General features: G+C 41.9%; 1 long non-coding RNA gene across 3 annotated transcripts; it reads right to left on the bottom strand.

The window, feature by feature from the left end:
- Positions 1-250: 250 nt before the first annotated feature.
- LOC120392998 lies at positions 251-9,228 on the bottom strand. Of its 3 annotated transcripts, none has more exons than XR_005591853.1 (4): positions 9,168-9,228; positions 7,143-7,247; positions 5,229-5,352; positions 251-275 (listed from the first exon to the last, which is right to left on the bottom strand). It is a non-coding gene; the product is annotated as an uncharacterized LOC120392998 (long non-coding RNA). The 3 variants fall into 3 exon arrangements; XR_005591852.1 differs by lacking the exon at positions 251-275 and adding an exon at positions 1,088-1,149; XR_005591851.1 differs by lacking the exon at positions 251-275 and having other exon boundaries at positions 5,194-5,352.
- Between the last annotated feature and the right edge of the window lie 746 nt (positions 9,229-9,974).

Below are 9,974 nucleotides of genomic sequence, written 5' to 3'. Positions count from 1 at the left end.
AATGGGAATGGCTGGGCCTAGAATCCCTCTCTTGCAACCTATATGAGGGCTGGATTTGGCCAATGATGTCCAAGTTTTTACAATGCTTCCAAGTCACACCTATGACAACACGATTATTTAGATAGCGTGCGCACACACTCCCCACAATGTGGACCATTCTCCTCTAAAGAAGTAACAATTACCTTTTCTGACCACCTCTGGGAGTCCGTCTGGCTCATACTCTGGCTCGTTGTCCTGGGTCAGTGAATGTAGGTAGATGGCAACCTCATCAGCACCTGACCAAGGGAAAGAGTCGTTACCTGTACAAATAACTTTAAGGAGACTCTGGAAAGATGTGTTTAGAATGCAATGATCTCAATCATTCATTTGTTAATTAAGTACATAAGACGTGTGCTTGTGCAACCACAGTCAACTATAGCAGAGCTTCAGAAACTATACTGATTTATGAGGATCTGGCCCCTCATCTGAATCAAATGTAATAATGGAGGTTTTGAAAACATGTGTTCTAAATAAATGCATTAAGGTTAGAAACAGGATCATGATTAAGGCTATGTTTTAGTCGGGTATTTTTAGTAAAAGTCATGGACAGGTCACGGGCAATAAACAAAAGTCAGGGCCCGTGACCCTCCATGACTTTTACTAAAAATACCTGGGACTAAATCCTACCGCCTGGGAGAGGGGATGCTCCTGAAGACTGTTGGGGAGTGGAGAGAGAGAGCAGGGCAATGCTGGTGCTGGGGGGGAAGAGGTGGCTCAGGGCCCCACCACCACGAGTCCCAGACTGCTGCTCCAGGGACCGTGCCTGGGGCTGACTGAGCAACGGCCAGCGCGGCTGGCTCCTGGGCTTCCCCAGCTGCTGAGATCCTGGGATCAGCTGCACCAGCACTGCAAAATTCACAGAGGTCACAGAAACCGTGACTTCCAGGAATGATTTGCAGCCTTACAATCATTCTAGTATAGCATTTCCTTCTTCAACTACCCCATACTTGGCTTGTGCTCCTTTAATAGAGCATTACGGTCAGCAATTTGTTTCGGCAACGTTTCTTTTTCCTTCCCCAGCTGCTTACAGGATTGCATCCATGTCTTCAGTTTACTGTCAGCGAATCCATTTTGCTTCTTCAGTTGAACTAAAGCCTTCAGATTGTCTAGCTATAAAATAAAAAAAAAATTAGTTGCTAATAGGAAAATTCATTCTTCTGTCTAAGCATTATACTCTCACTAATGGCATCTCACCTGCCATTAAAAGTTCAGTGCAACTAAAAATCCAAACAAAAGTTATAATATGAAATTGTACAGTAGAGTTCACTTAGTAATATACAATTGAATTCTAGCAGCTTCTAATTCCAACAGAGAAACATTAAAGTCATGTTTATTGGAAAGCTACGTGTGTGTAGATTTCCTTGATAGAGAAATCATAATCTAAATATAATATTCAAAATAACCAAATGACAGAACCCGGCCGAAAAGCATGTGGCCCAGGCATGTTTGTCCACCTTATGTGCATTGGGGTGCCAAAATAAATGGATGGTGGATATCTGGCAGCCTTATAAAACGCACTTCAGGATAATGTAAATATCAAGCACAGTGCTCCATCAGCTGGGCATGGAGTGAGTACTGTAACTCAATGCCTGCTTGCCACAATACCGGCTCTACACTGTGCTACATGAGTGCTTTTTGATGTGTTTATTTCTGAAGCGAGAGCATAGAACTACAGTCCCTCATTCACCATAAATGGAAGTAGAAAAAGATTGCAGACTAGAAAATGCAGAGGGAATTGATAAGAAAAAATTCACCTAGATGGACAGGTTTAAAAACTTTTCCCCTTCTGCTTGGCAGTAAACACCCAACCTATGCGTGTTACAAATAAAACTTCATATAGTCATTACCAGAATTTCTCTTTGCAGTGGCACGTGGAATTGTTCACATGCCTATCCTGTAGTGAGGATAAAGAAGATGTTGGGAGGAGGCTATGGGAAGTAGCCCAGGGAGTTGTAGCTGTCACACAGGTGTTACACGTAACACTGTAGACAGCTGCGATCCACAGGGCCCTGGGCTGAAACCCAGAGTAGAGGGAAGGCCTGGGTTCCCCTCATTCCCCTCCCTCCTACTGGATATAAGAGGAGTTGACTTGGACTGTGGGTCCCACCAGAGGCGAAGATCCCTGGCCTGTCTCCCTGGCCCACTAGGTGGGTCAGCAGAGACTGTGGGGATTGTTCTCCTTCCTTTTCCCCATGCTGGCAAGTGATGTGGTTAGCTGAGTGAATGGCAGGTTTGAGCCATAAAACTGGCCAAACTGAGGGCTGCCCTGAATATCTGAGGTGAGCAAATCCGCCAATAAGTGCAGGACCCACCAAGGCAGAGGAGGAACTTTGTCACAGTCTTTTAAGATGCTCCAAAAAAGGACAGCCAGAATAAGACAGTATCGAAACACAACTTCTGGTGGAAATACACTATTCTCCAACATAGAGCTTGCAGAGTTCCCCTGGGAGTCGGTAAGGCATAAATGGCACCAGTTCTTACTGATTTCCAGTTTAAATTATCAATTATTCCAGTTCCTTTGACTGGTTTGCTAGTAAAGCCTGTTCTGCTCTGCACAGCTTCTGTGTTAAGCTCACTGGAGTCCTTTTCCAAACAGTGTTTCACTGCTATTGCCTATGAGGAAAACACATCACATTTTATTTGTAGTTATATTGAATCTATTTTAAAAAATTAAAAATTCCTGATGTCCCCGTAAATGATGAGCTCCAGAGATACCTTAGAAAACAAAGCCAAAAGAATAAGCTACGTTCTGCTTCCTCCTACAGAAAGAGAAGTTTGGAGTAACTGTTGACTTCTGTGTTGTATAACTAAGAGCAGAATTTGGCCCTAAACCTTGAAACTCAGCATGATGGCTTTAAAAGTGCAATTAAAAAAAGCCCAAATATCTGAAAAATCCATCCTCCTTTCACTGTCCAGTCCTGGGTTCTAGATTCTGTATCATACCAAAACCAGAACAAGTTAAGGTAACACAAATCTTTAACTCAAGACTGGGCAAGGTTATGAAAAATATTTTCAGGCACATTTTCAAGTATATAGTTGTAATGTATAAATATATTCATAATTTAAGCCATAGTCATAGTACAGTCTGGTAATCATTGGGAATCCTAACCAGTGCTTTCTTTTAAGCTCAATCATAAGGGCAGCAGATTTAACACTTGCTCTCCATTTTTTTTAACATAACATATTTTGTCAAAGCGAGCACCTATTGGGTTTAGAAGATCCTTCCCCATTCCCACTCAGTCCTCAGCTGCTCATTTGAGAGGTAACATTTAGGTGTTGGACTGATGATCAGCTATCACCAAATATGCCATTGAACAGCCAACAAACAGAAAGGATCAATACCAAACTAGACTCAATTCGTACAATCCAAATACCAAGAGATTGACAAATTACTCTACCTTTTCCACTTACTATATACTCAAGGAATAGGTTACATGTTGTGAAAAACCAGTATTTGTACATCTTAATTCCCCATATTTATGGACCAACAAAGACATTCAGCTTGCACCTCTGTCTCCATAACCACATTCTTCAGGGGCAAGGGAAATTAGTGTCGTGCTATCCTCTATCTTAAATTTATCACCTGACTTTATATCGCAAGGATAGGCAACTTATGGCATGCGTGCCACAGACGGCACACGAGCTGATTTTCAGTGGCACTCACACTGCCTGGGTCCTGGCCACTGGTCCAGAGGCCTCTGCTTTAATTTAATTTTAAATGAAGCTTCTTAAACATTTTAAAAACCTTTTTTACTTTACATACACCAATAGTTTAGTTATATATTATAGACTTATAGAAAGAGACCTTCTAAAAACGTTAAATTGTATTACTGGCACGCGAAACCTTAAATTAGAGTGAATAAATGAAGACTCGGCACACCACTTCTGAAAGGTTGCCAACCCCTGTTATGTCGCTATCTAAACCAGGAAGTTAACAAGATCATAACTGTACCACCACCAAATTCTAACTGGTTTTCAACCTTTTTAACCTGTTTTATATCAGTCATAATAGCTCCATAGTACTCCAAATTAAAAAGGAAGTAAAAAATGAGAATGAAATAACCTAGTTCCATTCTAGAAAGGAGTAGGCTTTTCTGGATAAAAACCTATAGATGTCCAAGTTTGAGTATGAATCGAGTGTTTCAAGAGTAAACCTGGAAAGAAGAGTATGTGTAGAGAAAATACTAACCACCTCTGTAGAAAAGGTTTGATTAATGTGCTCACACAGCTAGGATGACACATAGCTATGCCGGACAGCTATCGTGGACAAATTTAGAACCTCTGTATGAAGTCAGTGTAGACCATGTCTATCATAAATAAAAAAGCAGTTTTCTATTAGAGAGTGTGGATAGAAAAGAAGCAGTGCTCATATCAGAACAAGGCTAAAGGGAACGGTTGTAGGGCATTACCCCCAGATTGCCTTTGGGCCCATCTGCTACCTCAGTTTACCTTTAATCTTGCATCAAACCAGATATCACATGTGGTGATTTTACAGTAGTGCTCTCTTCCAGGTTGGTTTATTATCATAACACAAGACTCAAACATACCCTTAACCAGCCTCAATTATTCTTTTCGGCATATAATGCCTCAAGTTTTTCCAGGTCTTGATCAGAGCAGGCCCATCCTTGTAGTCCCACCACTCTCCTAGCTGGGACTTCTGCATCCTGCAAGTCCATCAATGGAGGCTTATCCCTGCACAGTTTCCAGTTCCTTGTAATTCTCTTCCCCCAAAAGGCTTCTGCCTTGGAGTTCTGGAAAATTGTCACCTGTCCTCTTCACAGGCTCTCTGCCTGGGCACTAACGAGAGAGAGTCTCTCTCAGAACTTATGGGGAAGTGGGGGGGGGGGTCGCTCTCTCTTGTATGACCACAGGCTGCCCTTTTACCTGCCAGCAGACCCGGTTTAGATGCATGCTTCTGTCACATAACCCTTGTATTTATTCCCATCATACAGGGAGATGGGCTAAACCTGACAAAAGGTGCAGCTGTGCCCCAGTCTTTTAATGGACCAGCTCACCCTGTGACAGGAACATACTGCAGCTTGCTCTGACCTGTGATATATTTAGTTGCACTTAAATATTAGTCATGTATAGATCTTCAAACACAATAAAGAGGACAGTTAAATTTTACATAAAATAAAAACTCAGCATCACCACTTCCATTTGAATAGTTCAGATATTAAAAATCCTACTTTGTTGAGTTCTGCTCGTAGAGCATCGTTGGCTTGCTGCAAGTCCTGGTTTATCTGGTCGCACGGCAGATCCCCTGTCAGTAAGTCATGTAGCTGATGAAACACTTCTTAGAAATGTAGAAGACTGGGGGGGGAGGGGTAGGAGAGAGAAACACACTCTAGTTACATGTTTCTTGTCAAGTTACTATAACTATTAACACTGGAAAACGCAGGGGAGGGGCTGTAAATTGCCTCTTAAAAAAGTTACTAATTACACTAAAGCGCTGCTGACAGAAGCAAAAGAGTTTAAAACCCATTTTTAAGTAAAGCATAAATTCTGTTATGGCCACTAATGGCCATGACTCACTTTGGCCAATCAGAGTAGCCTACTTCATCTGCTACACCAAGACAGGTGGATCAAAAAAATACTAGCAAATAATGGAATGAAGCTTATATGTCGATTCAAAAGTAGATCTCCATAACAACATCGAGCATTACAACTAAGCAACCAGACTAATCCCCAATAATCATGATCCTTTGGGGTGCGGGGAATTCCCTTCTTTGCTGTGATTACATGTTTAGCTTATTGCTGTCAAAATGTTTTTCATGAGGAAAATGCCTTAGTTATTTTCAATTTGACTTAACACATGACTGGGCAGCAACAGAAGTTTGGTAGAGGGGCATTGACTCCTCCCGCCTCAGGTCTGGGGGAGCAGAACTTCACTAATACACAACTCCTAAGATCCTTAGGAATCTAGCCCATCTCCTGCAACCATTAGGAGATGCAAAGTAGATATCCATCTGGGTATAATTCGTTTTTGAGGCTTCTTCCAGGCCCCACGGTCCTTATGGTTGGGGCTCTACATGAATTTGAGAGGGGATTTATATGAGGGAATAGGGCTATGAGGGGCACGGGACTTTTAGTCGGGGGTGTTGGGGTTGGTAAGGAAAAGAGAGGGCTGAGTGGGGGAGCAGAAAGCAGAGGAAGATAGGGAGGGAAAGCACTAGTGGCGTCTCCTGGCAACAAACCTCTCTGCCAAACTTCTCTTGGCAGCAGCTGCAGGACTCCCCTCTAACAAATCATAGCAGGTTTGTCAGCTGGAGAAGGTAGTGAAGTGCTAGTGCTTCCCCTCAGCTTTCTCCTAAGCACCCTCCTATCCTCCAGCAAGACACCTGCTCCATCCCATGTCCTCAAGCTCCCCCACAGCCTGTTCCCACTCTCATTGCCAGCCAGAGACCCATCCTATGAAGTCCCCACCCTCTTGGATCCCAGTGATCCATTTCCCCAAATCTTTATGTCTCCCCACCCCCTTATTATACCCAGCCTCTCTGCCCTCAGACCCTTTCCAAAGGCCCACTCCTACCCGGGCTTGGCCTGCCAGGAGCAGAAGAATGCAGGCGGGGAGGGTCAAACTCAGGAAGAAGGGAGCAAATTATTAGCAAAATGTTCAAACTTTTTTCTGATTTTATTTTTGTCATCGAACTATAAATTAGAGGTGAACAAATTGGTAGCCTGCCTGCCCAGCCTACCTTGAAGAAATACGGATTCACTTCCTCTTACCAAGTTATAACCACCAGACTACTATTATCACCAGCTAGGGAACATGGCTTTAGTCAACTTAATTCGTGGTAGGCCAGTAAATTGTTTCACTAACAAATACAGATCCATTCAAGGAACTGAGAGGGCGTGGGACCAGCAGGGCCCCATGTACCGGCGCATAAGCACAGGGCTCCAGAGGTTGCCAAAGCCGGCCCTGGGGTACCATTACGGGGAAAAAATTCTGACAGCGTGCATGTGGGCGCGCACACATCAAATATGGAATCGTCAGCGTTGTTTCTTCTACATGGACAATTACTCAATGAACAACTTGTTCACTCTGGTAATAGCAGTCTGGAGGCAACTTTAAACTTGTGAAAAAATGGGTCTCGTCTTACCTTTTCCTTTTCTTTTATTTTCTGTTCTAAGGACCGACGATTATTTTCGACAAATTGTCTCTGATGACTCAGTAGGTCGTCCATTTTTTGCTCCAACATTTCACGCTATACAAAGTTTAATCATAAATCACAGTGATGCAAGGGTAATATTTATTATTTGTACTACCATAGCAATCCCGCCCGCAATCAGGATTGAAATCCCACTTTAGTAGGCAGTGTTTAAAAAAACAACAACAAAAACGACATACATACGAGGAAGTCATGGTCTCTGCCCCAAAACTTCTTACAGTGTTCCATGACTTAATGAACACTCACACAGGTATCCCATACCAAACTGAGAACAGATTACACTTGGCTAGAAGACAAGTGTGTGCTAAAGTTTTAATAAGTGTTTAGGCACAGGAGATAAATTCAATGCAACTTTAAATTTACAGAGAATCGGCACATTGATTGATCAGAAAAAAATTACTGAACTATTTTGAACATATTTACTAATATAATCTGCAATTCAATCGGATTTCAAACTCATGTAAAGAAGCTAGACTATAATAAGAAAAGCTCTCAACAGTCACATCTAGAGGTTATGGTGACAGAGCTATGCCGGTAACTCAGGTAATTTACAAGTAGCATCACTGTGACATCAGAAGCAGCAACCAATCAATCTTTCCTCTGCACTTTGCTATCAGTCAATGAAGTGGAGAGGGCCTATTCACAGGTCAAAAGTTCTCATCGTTAACTTACTTGAACATCTGTATACAAACATGGTAATAACCCTGGATTGACTCAATGTCCCTGGCCTCAACCTATGATTAACACACGTTTGCTCCACTAATGCAAATTATTTCAACGTTTCAATTATATCAGTACTATAGCCACAGAAATTTCTTGGCTTCCTTGCACTGAATACAAGAGGGCCTTTTCCCCCTTGATTCTTCTGCAGCAAAACAGAGAGGTCTTGGAAGGACCCAAGATCTTGCATTCTGAGCACTTTAAAACTCTTCAGTAAGGTGTGTGAATTCTTTCCTGTCATGAAAGGGATCCAGAGGTACCACCCGAATTTAGAGGGTCCAAAGGATAGAGAAAAAATCTGTCCTGGATCATGCAGGTCTGTGACTCTAAGTGGACAGCACTGTTCTCTTTTCTTGTTTATGTACCAGCCTCACAGACTGCAATACAGTTCTACTAATAGGCTTTATTAACTTCTGCCTGTGCTGGTGCTGCATAAGCAAAAGTCTGAGATGTTTTAGCTCATATAAAGCTATTTAAATCTTTTAAGGGCATAGGGAAATGGTGGACTTAAATATACAGTAGAACCTCAGAGTTACCAACTCGGGAATGGACGTTGTTCGTAACTCTGAACAAAACATGATGGTTGTTCTTTCAAAAGTTTACAACTGAACATTGTCTTAACATAGCTTTCCAACTTAACTATGCAGAAGAAAAAATGCTGCTTTCCCTTCATTTTTTAGTAATTTAACACAGTACAGTGCTGTATTTGCCTTTTTTAGCCGGGGGTGGGGTGGGGTAGAAGGGATGTGTCTCTGCTGCTGCCTAATTATGTTCTTCCGGTTCCAAACGAGATTTGTGTGGTTGACTGATCAGTTTGTATCTCTGGTGTTTGTAACTCTAAAGCTCAACTGTAAATTATGGAGCCACCATTAGCAAGCACATACATAGTTAAGCTTTGTTGGAGAACTGTGTAATGAATTGTGTTAGTGAAATGTGTACTAAGTAATGTTAGAGAAATTATTATATACAATTCTGGAAGAAAATAGGAGTGTTTGTTTTTTGTATGTAGTTCTGCTGCTTGAGATTGTCAGATTTTGCTGAAACAGTCTGTAAATCAGAAAATTGGTTTTTGTGTCTCATCTATACAGTTCTTGACCAAGCAGATAGCAGGGTAGAGAAGAGAGCTGTTAGCTTTCAGTAAGTCAGGTACAATCCCTCAGCCCCACCCATCCATTCAATCAGCTAACAAGTTTTTTTAATCACAATATTAATAAAATTCACTGCTTGTTCTCTCACCTTATTCTTGGCTTTGATTATTTCAATGACAGAAGACCCCAAACTCTTCATATATTCCATAGTTACTAAAAAGCTCTCAACAGTCACATCTAGAGGTTATGGTGACAGAGCTATGCCAGTTACTCAGGTGATTTACAAATAGCATCATTGTGACATCAGAAGTACCAACCAATCAATCTTTCCTGTGTAATTTGCTCAGTAACTCAGGTGATTCATAAGTAGCATCATTGTGACATCAGAAGTGGCAACCAATCAATCTTTCCTCTGCACTTTGTTATCAGTCAGTGAAGTGGAGAGGGCCTATTCACAGGTCAAAAGTTCTCATTGTTAAATTACTTGAACATTTGTATACAAACATGGTAATAACCCTGGATTGACTCAATGTCCCTGGCCTCAACCTACTCCCAGCCAAGACCTTCTCTCAATGGGGTCCTCACAGAGGTAGCAAACAACCGCCATTACCGTACCTCTGCAGAGGCAAATTCTTAACCCCATTCACATGATGGTATAACCTTCAGCATCCTGTATATAGGATGTACCGTAGAAAGCAGCAGAATTTTCTAACAAGCAGCAAAATTGTACAAGTCAGGTACAATCCTCATCCCCACCTGCCCATTCAGCCAGCTAACAAGTAAAAACTCAAGGCCACAGAAACAGATGAGTACGAAGAATAAAAATTGCAGTTGTAATATAAGTACAACTGCATGCAGCCAGGGAGCGTGACAGCAAGGAATAGCTGTGATGGGAACTACACAGATATAAGTAAGTTTTAGCAGGATAAGCAAATAATGTATTAATCTGGGTTAG

This window comes from Mauremys reevesii, unplaced genomic scaffold, assembly GCF_016161935.1.
Source record: "Mauremys reevesii isolate NIE-2019 unplaced genomic scaffold, ASM1616193v1 Contig133, whole genome shotgun sequence".
NCBI classification, from domain to species: Eukaryota; Metazoa; Chordata; order Testudines; family Geoemydidae; genus Mauremys; species Mauremys reevesii.
The sequence above is the reverse complement of the archived record's forward strand: the minus strand, read 5'-3'. Positions and strand labels throughout refer to the sequence as shown.